The sequence below is a fragment of the Schistocerca americana genome, chromosome 10, assembly GCF_021461395.2.
Source record: "Schistocerca americana isolate TAMUIC-IGC-003095 chromosome 10, iqSchAmer2.1, whole genome shotgun sequence".
In the NCBI taxonomy this organism is placed as follows: Eukaryota; Metazoa; Arthropoda; class Insecta; order Orthoptera; family Acrididae; genus Schistocerca; species Schistocerca americana.
The window spans coordinates 147,541,783-147,558,728 of NC_060128.1; the positions used below are offsets into that span (position 1 = coordinate 147,541,783).

Genomic DNA, 16,946 nt, shown 5'->3' on the forward strand with positions numbered 1-16,946 from the left:
CTGTCCATTCCATTCAACTGCTCTTCAAAGTCCTTTGGTGTCTCTGACAGAATTATAATGTCATCAGCGAACCTCAAAGTTTTTATTTCTTATCCATAGATTTTAATACCTACTCCAAATTTTACTTTTGTTTCCTTTACTGCTTGCTCAATATACAGATTGAATAACATCAGGGAGAGGCTACAACCCTGTCTCTCTCCCTTCCCAACCACTGATTCCCTTTTATATCCATCGACTCTTATAACTGCCATCTGGTTTTTGTACATATTGTAAATAGCCTTTTGCTCCCTGTATGTTACCCCTGTCTTTGTCATAAACCTTCAAATATATGACATATTTTCATAACATGCAAGTTATAATACTGAAACAACAAAAATGATGAAATCCAGTATGGTGTCTACAAAAAAGCAACCAAGGGCAGTCGCGTAACCTAACCTGAATGCTGTGAAATGTATTGGTTATTTTTGTTTCAGGCTGAGCTGTCCCTAGTGGTGACACATTGCACAACTTTTACACAAGATTTGGTACATAGTACGTCTGTATCTAAGAGACATAATAACCAATTTAGAGAGATTCACTTAAGTTGTACTAATATTTATCTAATCCATGATCAGTTTTGAGATTTTAAAATACTATCGTCAGGTGTATGAAATTATAGTATTTGGTAATACATAACATACGGTCAGACCAGTCATTGCAAGAGTTACAGTCATTGCTTGTTGGCAGAAACTATTTGCCACTGACAGTAGTGGATAGCATTTCTACTATGTGGCTCCCCAGTGGCAGACAGTTTCTGCCAAGATGCAATGATTGGAACTCTTTCAGTGACTGGCCTGACCATATGTTATGTATTACCAAATACTATAATTTCATACACCTAAATATGGGGATTTTAAAAACTCAAAACTGGTTATGGTTTAAATAAATATTAGTACAAGCAATGTGGATCTCTCTAAATTAATTAGCGTTACTTTTACATCTGTCTGAGGGACGTGGCATTACTCTGTATTTTGTGTTGTACATTTTGGTGATTGCTTATTACAGGCTGTTTCACTTTTCTGAAGTGATGATTATATTACTACTCAGCAATGAACAAGGGTCCCATATATTGAAATACTTGAATATTTTTATGCTAATGATCATAGTATGTATCATTATTTCTTGCATTTACTAATTTTGGACCCTGCCATGTAAGTAGCAGTTCCTTACCTGAATCACATGACATTATAACTGTGACATGTGAATGATATCTGTACTATCAAGGGAATGATGGAATAATTTCCTGAAAAGTACAAGAGTTTATAATATTTAGGAGTATAGTAGAAAGTGCTCTCACTTTCTCTCCACTACAGTACTGTTTGTCACATTTAACAAATATTTTAACCATTCTTTCACAGTCCCTGCACATATTTTAAATTAGTCATCAATCACTGTACAATATCTTAGTGCTCCCCATTACCCTGATTCTCACAACTGCCTCATATGAGTGACGGACTTCATTTCCATTTGATCCTTTCCTTCTTTCTAATCTATTTCATCAGATAAACATTTCATCTTAAGGCTTTCTTTGACTACTCCTGTCTTTTGCACAAGTTTTTGCATTTACAGTGTCTTAGTTATTTTACTTTCACACTTCTAACTTTCTGTATTTCTGATACCCACTTTCCTCAATTATTTTTTTCCTGTTTCTGACACTTTGATCTTATATCTGTTATTTTTGATATCTCACATTTTTAATTACTATCTCTTTTTTATTCTGCTGTCAGTTTTTATCTGGTCCAGCCCTGATGAGTCTTCCAAGACTCAAGCCATCAGTATATTTCATCTCTATTCCAAATCAGTCTAGACATCTTTTTCTTTCTTTCCCTGTGTATAATAACTTTATGACATTCTCAGCAGATTCACTGTAGTCAACATTTTATGTGTACACACCTTTAATGTTAGCTAAAGGAAAAGCTGATAAAAGTTCATTAATATAAGCATCAATCATTGAAATAAATCTCAGTATCAGTACATGCAGGCTTTGATATTCCTTTTCTTACTGACTAAAACATCGCAAATCAGTGTCACGTACTTCTAAAGACAACATGGTTTATTAGTTTACATGCACAGTGGTAAAACTGTAATTTTATGATCTGTTTGAAAGTAGCATAACTATACTTATTAAAGATGGAATAACAACAACATTATGAAAAGGATAGGTAGCACACCTTTTGTTGTGCCATACAGTTGCAGACTCAAAGTCTCCTCCATATGGCCAGAAGTGATCTATCCTTTTTGCGATAATGTTGTTATAATTATTCAAGTAATCTGATTAACTTATTTTTAATTTTTGAAAATTACAGCAGAAGCAGTTACATGTAATTTAGTTCTTTGTATTACCTTCTGTATTTTATGTGATAATACTTAGTCCTGTGCTGGTTACATATGAGGCTTTCTACTGGACATAAGCAGGAAGCTTCACCTTGTCAATCTGCCATGGCAAGCCCACAGATAAGGAAAATACACATACAACATACTTGATTTCTACAGATACAACCATCATAGTGTGAGTTCAACAGCTACTGTGAGACATGTACATGCTGAAACTACATATGTCTAAATTGTATTAAATGCAATGAATTTCAAATGAGCTATGAAACTGGCATGAATAGGCAATTCATGCTTCTTGAGGCAATATTAATGCTCTAAAATAGGGAGGTGTAAAAACTGATTGAAGTAATTAGTTATAGATTGCTACTGAATAGCTTTTGCTTTTAAAATTTTAATTTTATTTGTATAAGCTTTCTTTAAAAATAGCACAGTCATATTTATAAGAATAAGTTTTGATGCGTACATATATCACAGCAAGACATAGTGCTGCTGAAGACTAAGTAGAAGCAATAGAAATATAAGTATATATCAGAAGTTATTGCTTTTGTATTAATGGTGACCACAAAATGTGCTGATAGTTTCAATTATTTCTGATTTTTCTGGTATTTTCCTACTGAACTTTCTACTACAGTAAGATCATGTGAAAGGTGTCTTTGACTGCATGATTTTCATTCAGTAAATTGCTTTCCAAAATAAGCAGATTTTGTGAATAAATTAAACTTGGCCATATTTTAACCTCCTTTGAGCAAAATAACAGAAATATATTTGTTAGATTGAATTATTGTTTTCAGTGAATGATTATCACAAGGGTCATTCTATAATTAGTGCCCAAATTTTTTTCAGCCATTAATGCATAGAGGAAAACATACTTTTAGGTGCTTCAACTTCATTTCTTCTACACATGTGTGAAGTTTTGGATAGTTCCAACAGATGGCAGAGACATAGTGAAAAATTAAAATGATGTCTATGGAAGGCATCCATTACAAGCATTATGCAGTGATTGAATTCTAGTGATCATACATAACTGTTTCTGTGCAGTGTGTGGGAATGACACAGTTGATAACAGTACTGTTGGACAATGGTTAAATTGGGTTAGAGCATCAAGAAGCACAGAAATTGACTTCCACGGTTAGCCACATTTGGGACGTCCTGTCACACACACCGCATCTGACATGGCAAATTGCGTGGATGCCATTATTTGTGTAGATCATTTGGCCCTCCAGTTATTACTGTGAACTGAAAGTATGTATGACAGACTCTTGCATATTCAAAGAAATGCTCAAGATGCGTTCCATGAGTGGTCAGAACAGATAAGAAGATTCGAAAAAAATAAACTTTGCCTGAACTGTTGTAGCAGCTTAAGGCTAATGGAAAGACTTTTCACTCACTAATTATTGTTAGTGATGAAACATGGGTGCATCTTTTTGAGTAGTAGTTATTGGAGTGGCACCACCCACAGTCACCAAAAAAAGAACAAATTCAAGACTGCAACCTCTATTGTCAAAGTCTTGATGGCAGTGTTTTGGGACAATGATGGTGTCATTCCCATGAATGCTTTGCAAAAAGTCTTGATTATTAATTCTGAGGCATTTGAGAGAATTGTGGACAAACTGAAGAACAGTTTCCTACGTGTTCCATCTGACAGTGACCATAAGAAATTTTGCTCCAACGCAATGATGCATGCATACACAAAAGTCTCAAAACTGGGAATCCATCACCAAATTTGGTAGGTAATCACTAAGTCACAGACCCTATATCCTAGACTGGTGCCTTTGGAATTCCATATTTTTGGGTCACTTAAGGATTATCTACAGGGGACACAGTTTGAAGATGATGAGAGTATAATTCCTGCAGTGAAAACATAGCTACTAATACAGAACAATACCTTTTCCCAACAGAGAATACATGCTCTTACATACTGCTGGCAATAGGCCCTAGAATGTGATGGAGAGTTGGAGACTATGTACAAAGAAATGTTGACATATTGTCACCGAATACTAACTCTTAAGAATGAGTATGTTCTGACAGTAAAATTGTGAAACATTATGTATTGAATAACCCTCATACTAACTAGACTGTGATTTTCTTGCTGTGACAGATAGTGTAGTTTTAAGTGAGCTGCCATTTTGATGAATTCAGTTTTATGCATCTTATCTTGGACCTATTACACACTTGGGCAACATGACATGGGCTTCTCATTTGTGTTAACAGAGAGCATAGGTGTGCTTGGTAATGTTGAAGACAACATCAAGTATACAGGGTGAGGTGCATAAGGGCTAAAAGCCAGTCTGATAAGTTAACAGTTGAAGATGTACAGTATAAACTCCCACGAGTGGGCCTCTGCTACTGTATCAAGCCTTTTGACTGTTGACTTGTGTCCACAAAAGACATTCACTTAAACGTATGTATACATTTGAAATAGCTTTTATAAGCCCCTTGTGATACTTTAGAAGTTAGTACATTGATATTGTTTAGTTTTATTTACTATCTACTCCATAAACAGTAGGCTAAAGAAGAAATACGTTTCATTCTAATAGTGTAAGTCTACTTTCCTGCTACAAATAATGATGAGCCATGGCACCAGAGTCCCACCTGGTGATGTTTACACTCCAATAGCTGATTTTTACCACCTTGCCTTTCAGCTTTTTCGCATTTCTTGGAAGCTTCTGCAAAAAGTTTCAGTGCCAACATTAACACATGTTATAGCACTGTACTTATCTTTTCAAGAGTTTTTGAATGTTGCAAAAGAAGTAGATTGTGCCATTTAAAAAAATCATGTTTACTTCAATATCTTTGTTGTTAAAGGACTTTCAAACATTACCCATGCAACAAAATTTTGTGCCCTGTCTACTATAATTTGCTGGAAACCTTATATCAACATCTTGAACTGTTCACAAACAGAAAGTGGTCTTACATCTTACAAGGTTCAGATTACATGCCAACAGAGCAAGGCATGTGTGGTACAGAATGTTATAATAATTCACGAAAGCAGTGATGAAGATTACTTACATTGTCAGCTGAGGTAGACAAGTAAATCATATGTCACTGACCATTGCCTCAAGTAGAATTGTGAAATGAAACATTTGACAGTTAGCAAAGTTGTGAAGGCTCTCAATTCCTGGCACCATATAATGAAAGGTGTAACAAGATAATGTTAAAAAGATCAATAAAAAGACATGGAAGATCTCCTTTTAGGAAGGCTTAGGATCTGGTCATCTTTCTATGAAGACTTCACCAGAGGGAGCTGGAGGACAGGGAGTAGCAAAAAAGCTGAAGCCATAAGAGCTGTTTGAATGTATTTGTGATAGAGTAACAATTTGGATCTGTGTGTCCATTTACTAGGGCAACATTCTGACATTCAACATTTGCCTCATGATATGATAGGATGTACAATATTTTTGGTGGCTGGTTAGCTTTAGATGGATCAAGAAATCTCAATAAGACAGAGCTTTAGTGTTTTTGGGTGGCTGTGAATGATTATTGTAGGTGATTCACAAATAGGTGTATGTGCTATCATAGATACGGACAACATCTGTGCAAGTAGAACGTTGGGCTGTGGAGGATGAAACAGAAAGATAAGAAAATGTTTCCTTGACTCTTTCCACATCTCTGAAGGTTCTCCTTCTTGATGGATCCTACAGAACAAGAGGAATGAATGAATGAATGAATGAAGTTATGGAGGAATTAGTGCAGTCTATCTTGGACTTGCATCCAGAACATGTTGATGTTATCAATAAATCCAAACCAGAACACACTTTTAGGATGTTTGAATGACTGGGAGTGATAAGTCTGGATGATTCATAGCTTGGGACATGTGAATGACATGAAAAATAAATGTCAGCATCTGGGAAAGTGGATATTGAGAGGAGGAGGACTAAGAGAAAAACTCTGGAGAGAAAGTTTTGATGTTTTGGAGGAATGAAGAGACACTATATTCATCTTGGGACCGGACTATAAAGATGCCATCAACAAATCTGAAGTATTGAAGATGAGGGTTTGCTGTAAATGATCCATGGACAAACAACATAAATGGGAGCAACAAAAGGTGGAGATCATCACACGTGAAAAGACTGAAGTGGATGTTTTAAATAAATGAGGGCGGCATAACTTTGCCCTGAGTCTAGGATCTAAAGGCATATAATCATTATATCTGAGTAGATGAGGATTTTAAAATATTTAGATAGCTGGGAATGATTACTCCTGGTGATCCATGGACAAATTGGAATATTGAATGCTTTGCAAGTGGTTAAGACTGTGGTGATGGGAAAATGTACTTGGTCATATGCACAATGTGTGAGGTAATGGATTAGAAGTTAACAGGATGTTTGCTTAGGTCCTACAGGCTCACAGCTGTGAGTATTACCCCTGAATAAACTGTTCTACTGATGGGAAAGATCAGCTAGTACAAACACTTCCCTGTAGCTTTTATTTCAAAACCAAATCAGAATATAAGAGTAAAAAGTTGAATTTAAGACATAAGGCTCCTGAACTCTGGCTCTGTTATTATTATCTGTAGTTGCAACACTACATATACATCACTCCATTTTATTATCTACATCATTGCCTGGGGAATATCTCAGTAACACTCTTTAACTGTTGAGCTCAAATGATCTACTATACCACAATAATAATAATGATAATAATAATAATAATAATAATAATAATAAAAGGAAGTCACGCTCGATCAAGGTCCGCGTCACTTTCCATTTTTAACCAGACATAACATCTGAAAAAGGAATATAATAATAATAATAAATTTAATAATAATAAATATAATAATAATAATATACAGTAGCTGAATGATGGTTCTATCTGTACATGGCTGGAAGCTCTTGGTGGTACACTTGTGAGAAAGCAAAATTACTTCTGCAAAACATATACAACAGCTAATTCACATGTGAGGCAGGAATTAAGCAGAGTTTAGTAACAAGGCCACATATAAAAGTCCGCACATACAGTTGCTGTGCTAATTAGTCATCTGAAAGTTTGAAGCAAATGCTGTAAAAATATCAGGGGTCTAAATCAGGTTTGACCAAAAAATAGATGGAGCCATTTAATTTTGTTGATGGCAAATGTTCTTTTGGTATTATTGTTCCCGATGTATTTTGACATTTGTGGCTATGATGGATACCAAAAAAGTTAGATGTATTTTGCTATGTTCCAGAATTTTTGACTTTTGGAAAACACGGACATAGTTTTTCTTTAAGAGCAGAATAAAGTGCAGCAACTCATTGATGAAGCTGACAGCTGCTTTTGACTAATCTTTCATGTGATTCAACTGTTTCCAAGAGGAACTAGAAGATGAATGCACTGATTATCCCCAGCACATCAACAACTGATGAGAATGTTCAAACAGTAAGATGGTTATTTGCAATCCTTGGCACATGACAGGGCTCTCCTCATTGGTTTCACATATGAAGCATTGCATGAATAACTGCTTAAGCACCTCTGCACACATTGTAATTGGTCTGGTCTTTTCTTGTCTTTGAGGTACATAAGAGAGTCATACAGTTTTTCAATCTCTGTAAGTAGGCTTTTGCCAGTTACTTGGCATCTGTCCATAGTACAAGGTCATTCATGACTGTATGAAAGTTACGAGACATGCACAGAAATAACACAACAGCATCTCTCCAGCTCTGATACATAATACATACCATTGTATATTAGCAAATCATATCATTAAGGGTCAGAATGTGTAGACAGGTCAACCAATCTGTATTTGGTTCTGGACTGCAGATAGGTAAACCCGCTGAACAGCTTTTTGACGCAAGCTGCTGTCTTAACAACTTCCATGAATTACTCACTCATACTCTTCTGCCCATACTGACATTTACCACATCACAAATGGTGCCCATACGGTGAGCATGTAATGCGAGTTAAAACTTGAGGAGAAGCTCTATCCGCTGATATGCGACTATTTTCTGTATGTTTTGTTTCCATGTGGTCATCTTCCAAAACCCCGGATGTGCTTATGGATAACCCTGTCAGCATATGAGGCCTCTTTTATTTTAAACAGTGCCTAGGTCACCAGACAGAAACACTTTATCCGTGAATTCCAAACCAAGCCACTCCTGCTTCCAGTATACCTGGTGGTTATAGTTATATTGCAGCTTCTCACCTAGGTCCAGTGTGGCCGATAATTATTATATTGCAGCAAAATTTGGTAGATATTCTAATGTGTCACTGTAATGTGGAACCAGATTACGCTTAAAAAAAAAAAAATAAAAAATAAAATATATATATATATATATATATATATATATATATATATATATATATATATATATATATATATATATATATATTATTTCCAATTTTGCCACCAGGTGCAAATCTAGCACTGTGAATGCAAGAAAGATGTACAGGAATGTCTCCATATGTAATGGATTAAGAGTGGGTTGTGCACAGAAAAGGTCATCGTTGATTTTATTACTAACTGCCACTTACACAATTTTTTAAATACGAGCACTAGAGACATTGACAAAATGCTGTGCAGTGACAGTTGCACCTGCTGGCCAAAACTTGGAACTAATTTTTTTCTGCATAAGGACCCAAATTAGGGCCTTAGTATACACTACGTGATCAAAAGTATCCAGACACACCCAAAAACATAAGTTTTTTATATTAGTTGCATTGTCCTGCCACCTACTGCAAGGTACTCCATATCAGTAGTCATTAGACATCATGAGAGAGCAGGATGGGGTGCTCTGTGGAACTCATGGACTTTGAACATGGACAGGTGAGTGGGTGTCACTTGTGTTATACATCTGTATGTGAGATTTCCACACCTCTAAACATCCCTAGGTCGACAGTTTCCGATGTGACAGTGAGGTGGAAACATGAAGGGACACATACAGCACAAAAGCATACAGGCCAACCTTGTCTGTTGACTGACAGGAACTGCGTACAGGTGAAGAGGGTCATGTACGTATGTATTGAACTGGGGACTGAGAAATGATGGAGAAGCTTTGTCCCCGCCATAGCCCTCAGTGGTACACAATCCCACAACAGGCTACAGCAGTCCATTCGTCCCACCATCAACCCACACCAAACCTAGGGATATTGTGAGGTTTGGCCCCCAGCAGAATGTCTCATTCCACATGACCATAACCCCAATGTTTGGGTGATAGAGTAATTGAGTAATTATGGTGTATGTACGTGTAGTCAGTGTTTGTGCAGCAATTGCTGATACAGTGTAACTGAGACGGAATAAGGGGAACCAGCCTGCATTCACCGAGGCAGATGGAAAACTGCCTTAAAAATTGTCCACAGGCTGGCTGGCACACTGGACCTTGACACTAATCCACCAGATGGATTCATGCTGGGGACTGTCATGCCTTCCCACTCGAGAAGCAGTGCGTTAGACTGCAAGGCTAGCCAGGTAGCTGAAGAGAGTCATAATGTGTAATAGGCAGACATCTATCCAGACCATCACACAGGAATTCCAAACTGCATCAGGATCCACTGCAAGTACTATGACAGTTAGGCAGGAGGTGAGGAAACTTGGATTTCACGGTCGAGAGGCTGTTCATAAGCCACACATCACACCAGTAAATGCCAAATGAAGCCTCGCTAGGTGCAAGGCGTGTAAATATTGGACGACTGAACAATGGACAAACGTTGTGTGGAGTGTCGAATCACGGTACACAATGTGGCGATCCGATGGCAGGGTGTGGGTACGGCGAATGCCCGGGGAACGTCATCTGCCTGTGTGTGTAGTGCCAACAGTAAAATTCGGAGGCGGTGGTGTTATGGCGTGGTCGTGTTTTTCATGGAGGGGGCTTGCATCCCTTGTTGTCTTGCGTGGCTCTATCACAGCACATTGATGTTTTAACCACTCTCTTGCTTTCCACTGTTGAAGAGCAATTCAGGGATGGCGATTGCATCTTTCTGTACAATCGAGTAGCTGTTCATAACGCAAGGCCTGTGGCGGAGTGATTACACGACAATAACATCCCTGTAATGGACTGGCTTGCATAGAGTCCTGACCTGAATCCTATGGAACACCTTTGGGACGTTTTGGAATGCCGACTTGGTGCCAGGCCTCACCGACTGATATTGATACCTCTCCTCAGTGCAGCACTCCGTGAGGAATGGTCTGCCATTCCCAAAGAAACCTTCCAGCACCTGATTGAACGAATGCCTGCGAGAGTAGAAGATGCCATCAAGTCTAAGGGTGGGCCAACACCGTATTGAATTCCAGCATTACTGATGGAGGGCGCCATGAACTTGTAGTCATTTTCAGCCAGGTGTCCGTATACTTTTGATCACATAGTGTATCTACCATGTTCAACTGCCATATGGTAATTACAGCCCACAATGGACCTCCATGAACAGCTCCACTTTAATTATAGCTACCTGATATATCTTGCGTAATGTCTGAGAAGGTAAAATCAGAGAATTCTGCGTTCATATTGAGGGGGGTATCAGTAGACATTCTTCTGAAGCTGAAAACTGCAAATGGAATAGGAAAGGGTGAGTAAGTAAGGTCGGTTGTAGGGAAGGCGAATTGTAGACTTCCGTTTATTTGGAGAATTCTTGGAAAATGTAGTTAATCGGTAAAGAAGGTCGCAAACAGAGCACTCGTACGACGCATTCTTGAGCATTGCTCGAGTGTTTTGGATCTCCATCATGCCACGTAAAAGGAAGACATCGAAGCAGTTCAGAGGCATGTTGCTTGATTTGCTGCTGACTGCAAAATGGTCCTGCTGTCACCAACATGCATCTCTCACGAGGTTTGCGAAGACAAGAGAATTCAGGGCTCCTACACATGCATAGGGACAGTCGTTTTTCCTCATTCCTATTACGAGTGGTACAAGAAGGGAATGTCTGACTGTGATACTAGGTACCCTCCGCCATACGCAGAATGGTGGGTTGTGGAGTTCATCTACATCTACATCCATACTCCGCAAGCCACCTGACGTTGTGTGGCGGACGGTACCTTGAGTACCTCTATCGGTTCTCTCTTCTATTCCAGTCTCGTATTGTTCGTGGAAAGACGGATTGTCGGTATGCCTCTGTGTGGGCTCTAATCTCTCTGATTTTATCCTCATGGTCTCTTCGCGAGATATACGTAGGAGGGAGCAATATACTGCTTGACTCCTCGGTGAAGGTATGTTCTCGAAACTTCAACAAAAGCCCGTACCGAGCTACTGAGCGTCTCTCCTGCAGACTCTTCCACTGGAGTTTATCTATTATCTCCGTAACGCTTTCGCGCCTACTAAATGATCCTGTAATGAAGCACGCTGCTCTCCGTTGGATCTTCTCCATCTCTTCTGTCAACCCTATCTGGTACGGATCCCACACTGCTGAGCAGTATTCAAGCAGTGGGCAAACAAGCGTACTGTAACCTACTTCCTCTGTTTTCAGATTGCATTTCCTTAGGATTCTTCCAATGAATCTCAGTCTGGCATCTGCTTTACCGACGATCAACTCTATATGATCATTCCATATTAAATCACTCCTAACGCGTACTCCCAGATAATTTATGGAATTAACTGCTTCCAGTTGCTGACCTGCTATATTGTAGCAAAATGATAAAGGATCTTTCTTTGTATGTATTCGCAGCACATTACACTTGTCTACATTGAGATTCAATTGCCATTCCCCGCACCATGCGTCAATTCGCTGCAGATTATCCTGCATTTCAGTACAATTTTCCATTGTTACAACCTCTCGATATACCACAGCATCATCCGCAAAAAGCCTCAGTGAACTTCTGATGACATCCACAAGGTCATTTATGTATATTGTGAATAGCAACGGTCCTACGACACTCCACTGCGGCACACCTGAAATCACTCTTACTTTGGAAGACTTCTCTCCATTGACAATGACATGCTGAGTTCTGTTACCTAGGAACTCTTCAATCCAATCACACAATTGGTCTAATACATACATACATACATACTGCGCGAACCACTACACGGTGCTTGGTGGAAGTTACCCTGTACCACTACTACTCATTTCCTTTCCTGTGCCATTCAGCCCATATGCCTCCTTACGAGCCCTAATATCGCGTATGTTATCTTCATGTTCCTTACGTGAAATGTATATTGGCAGTAGTAGCATCGTTGTGCAGTCAGGTTCAAATGCTTCAAATTTTCTCTATAGTGGTCCTCGAAAAGAACGTCGCCTTCCGTCCACGTATTCCCGTTTGAGTTCCCGAAACATAAAATTGCGAGTTGCATAATACTTGCGTGTTGTAGACCTACCGGTAACAAATCTAGCAGCCCGCCACTGAAGTGCTTGGACGTTTTCCTTTAATCAGACCTGGTGCGCATCCCAAACACTCGGGTAGTGCTCAAGAATAGCTCGCACTAGTTTCCTATATGTGGTCTCCTCTACAGGTGAACCACGCCTTACTTAAATTTTCCCCATACACCGAACTCGATCATTCCCCTTTCCTACCACAATCCTCACACGCTGGTTCTATTTCATATCGGTTTGCAAAGTTATGACCTGATATTTAAACAACGTGATTGGATCTAGTAGAACACTACCAATGCTGTATCCGAACATTACAGACTTGTTTTCCTAGTCACCTGGATTAAGCTACATTTTCCAACATTTAGAGCAAGATGTCGCTCATCAAACCAACTAGAAATTTTGCCTAAGTCATCTTGTATCCTCCTACGGTGACTCAACTTCGACTTCTTCCCGTACACCACAGTGTCATCAGCAAACAGGTGCAGATTGCTGCTCACCTTGTCTGTGATTTATGTATACAGGGTGTTACAAAAAGGTACGGCCAAACTTTCAGGAAACATTCCTCACACACAAATAAAGAAAAGAGGTTATGTGGACATGTGTCCGGAAACGCTTCATTTCCATGTTATTGCTCAGTTTAGATTCGTCAGTATGTACTGTACTTCCTCGATTCACCGCCAGTTGGCCCAATTGAAAGAAGGTAATGTTGACTTCGGTGCTTGTGTTGACATGCGACTCATTGCTCTACAGTACTAGCATCAAGCACAGGTTAGTGTTCATCACGAACGTGGTTTTGCAGTCAGGGCAATGTTTACAAATGCGGAGTTGGCAGATGCCCATTTGATGTATGGATTAGCACGGGGCAATAGCCGTCGTGCGGTACGTTTGTATCGAGACAGATTTCCAGAACGAAGGTGTCCCGACAGGAAGACGTTCGAAGCAATTGATCGGCGTCTGAGGGAGCACGGAACATTCGAGCCTATGACTCGCGATTGGGGAAGACCTAGAACGACGAGGACACCTGCAATGGACGAGGTAATTCTTCGTGCAGTGGACGATAACCCTAACGTCAGCGTCAGAGAAGTTGCTGCTGTACAAGGTAACGTTGTCCACGTCACTGGATGGAGAGTGCTACGGGAGAACCAGTTGTTTCCGTACCATGTACAGCGTGTGCAGGCACTATCAGCAGCTGATTGGCCTCCACGGGTACACTTCTGCTAATGGTTCATCCAACAATGTGTCAGTTCTCATTTCAGTGCAAATATTCTCTTTACGGATGAGGCTTCATTCCAACGTGAGTCAAATTGTAAATTTTCACAATCAAGATGTGTGGGCTGACGAGAATCCGCACGCAATTGTGCAATCACGTCTTCAACACAGATTTTCTGTGAACGTTTGGGCAGCATTGTTGGTGATGTCTCGATTGGGCCCCATGTTCTTCCACCTACACTCAATGGAGCACGTTATCATGATTTCATACGGGATACTATACCTGTGCTGCTAGAACACGTGCCTTTACAAGTACGACACAACATGTGGTTCACGCACGATGGAGCCCCTGCACATTTCAGTCGAAGTGTTCGTACGCTTCTCAACAACAGATTCGGTGACCGATGGATTGGTAGAGGCGGACCAAATCCGTGCCCTTCACTCTCTCCTTACCTCAATCCTCTTGACTTTAATTTATGGGGGCATTTGAAAGCTCTTGTGTACGCAACCCCGGTACCAAATGTAGAGACTCTTCGTGCTCGTATTGTGGACGGCTGTGATACAATACGCCATTCTCCAGGGCTGCATCAGCGCATCAGGGATTCCATGCGACGGAGGGTGGATGCATGTATCCTCACTAACGGAGGACATTTTGAACATTTCCTGTAACAAAGTGTTTGAAGTCACGCTGGTACGTCCTGTTGCTGTGTGTTTCCATTCCATGGTTAATGTGATTTGAAGAGAAGTAATAAAATGAGCTCTAACATGGAAAGTAAGCGTTTCAGGACACATTTCCACGTAACGTATTTTATTTCTTTGTGTGTGAGGAATGTTTCCTGAAAGTTTGGCCGTACCTTTTTGTAACACCCTGTATAAAAATATTGGCGCTCCTATCAGACTTTCCTGAGGCATTCCTGACGATACCCTTGTCCCTGATGAACACTCGCCATCGAGGGCAACGTACTGGATCTTATCACTTAAGAAGTCTTTGTGCCACTCACATTATCTGGGAACCTAATCCGTATGCTCGTACCTTTGTAAATAGTCTGAAGTGGGGCACTGTGGCAAATGCTTTTCGGAAATCTAGAAATATGGAATCTGCCTATTGCCCTTCATCCATAGTTCACAGGATATCATGCCTAGCACAATATTCATGTGGTTTTCTGGGTAGGCCACAGGAGACTTTTGATCTGATACAGTATCTTGCAGATGTGTAGTACTGGCTTAACGTCTATACACAGAGAGGTTTTCACATCTCGTGGTGTCGCCCCAGATCACGTAAGAAACAGATTGACCGTCCTTACGACGGAACAGGCAACCGTGAAAATAGTTTTCTCGTCGATCAACAGATGTCGCAGGCGACGCTACAATGCTAAAGTGCGCGTCATTTATGATGGGGGCCGAGTTTAGGTTCGTTCTGCGCATCTGACGTCACAAAACAGTCAGCCAATGAACAGAGAAGGACGTTGCCAGAGCTTGACTGCAGTGCAGAGCACGGACGAGTGTCTTCAGTTTTAGAAACGTTCAGTCATAATTAAAGTAATTGAACAAAAGCAATGTCTTGATAGCAGACTTTCTTTTATAGAAAGTTTGGAAAAAGCATTCTTTATACCAATTGCTTCATATTCTATTAATTAATTAAAACAAACAAGCAATAAGCCTCCTAATTCAGGCGATAGCAAGGAAAGGTGTTAGTATCATTCTCACTAACCGCTTTTTTTTCGCAATAAAGAACAGCAGTAATTGTTATATCCTATTGTACTTCGACGAAACGTGAGTAATTCATAATCATACCAACAGTGTTTGTCGGTTTTTGCATGTTATTTTAAAGCTCTCCAGTAGATACATTAAACGACGAGCTGCGTTAGCGTAATGGTCAGAGTGTCTGGCTGTTAAATGAAAGGTTCTGAGTTCAAACCTAGTTCAGAGCTTGATATCTTATTTATTTAAAAACAATATCGAAGTGTCTTACTTCTTGAATTTTATTCGTTTGAATGTAATTTTTTGAAATTTCTAGTGGCAACTAAAATCGACCATATGGAAAGTATATGCTATGGACCTTTACCTCTGCAAACTCTTCAAAATTTCGTGCAGTGGTTTACTACATCTATTGCTGCACAATAACTACATTGAACATCGAAACAAAATTAAGTCATTTATGGGGGAAAGTATCAGTCAAGAAGATGTGCAAAAATCAAATTTTTTGGCCAAAAAGTATTTATGAAATCGAATGATAAAGTGTGTCAAAGCAGTCAAAACACCATGTGTCTGCACAGGCGAGCAGTGCAATGATGACAAAATCGCGCACATCGCGGAATGCGGGGAGCACGTGTCTGTAGCAGCGAAAGGGTTCATGTGGCCGTGGTGACTTTACTTCATAGACTGGGCGCTCCCCCCTAAACGTAAGTTTGCGAACTATACTATGGCGCTGCTTCTCTTGGCGTGTACAACTGGCAACGCAGCAATCTCCCGCGTCTGGGTAGGCATGCGCGAACAGCCAAGATAAAAGAATTGAACTATAATTCATCTGTCCAGGTCGCGGCATTGGCAACGCTCTATCTTCGGTGACGTGAGTGACGCTGATTTGTGTTCGGCTAGAGCGCTGCACGCAAAATGCATTCGTCTCACAGCTGACTATAGCTCATGATCGGCTGTGGTTTTTCCCAAGTTTTCAATCGAAGAATGTAGATTAGCTCCTGTAATTCTACAAACCAAGTTTGTTTCTACTGTAGGGGTATCTCTCACAATTATATGCGAAATGAAATAAATGAAAAGTGACACACAAACATTTCTCGCGTGTTACTGTTTAAATGCAGACTGTATTGCAGTCGCATAGGTTATACACTCGCCTTCCATGCCGTCTATTTCCTCTTTATTATACAGCTCTTCTGATATGGATAATGGTGGTAAAAAAGATCTCCACGTGCAGGTTAACACTAGAAAGTTTTCAAAATCTTCTCAACGTCTTTGAAATATAATCAGTTAATTTACTGACAAATATTGCACTGAGCAGTGGGTTTCGCATCCTGACATTACCGACATAATTATTTATTTTGGTTCAAATGGTTCAAATGGCTTTGAGCAGTATGGGACTCAACTTCTGAGGTCATCAGTCCCCTAGAACTTGGAACTAGTTAAACCTAACTAACCTAAGG

General features: G+C 39.8%; 1 protein-coding gene across 1 annotated transcript in view; it reads right to left on the bottom strand.

Annotated features, from left to right (window-relative positions):
- Window positions 1–16,946, bottom strand: part of LOC124552397 (tubulin alpha-3 chain-like) — a 216,377-nt gene that overhangs the window by 61,310 nt on the left and 138,121 nt on the right. The gene's annotated exons all lie outside the window — the stretch shown is intronic.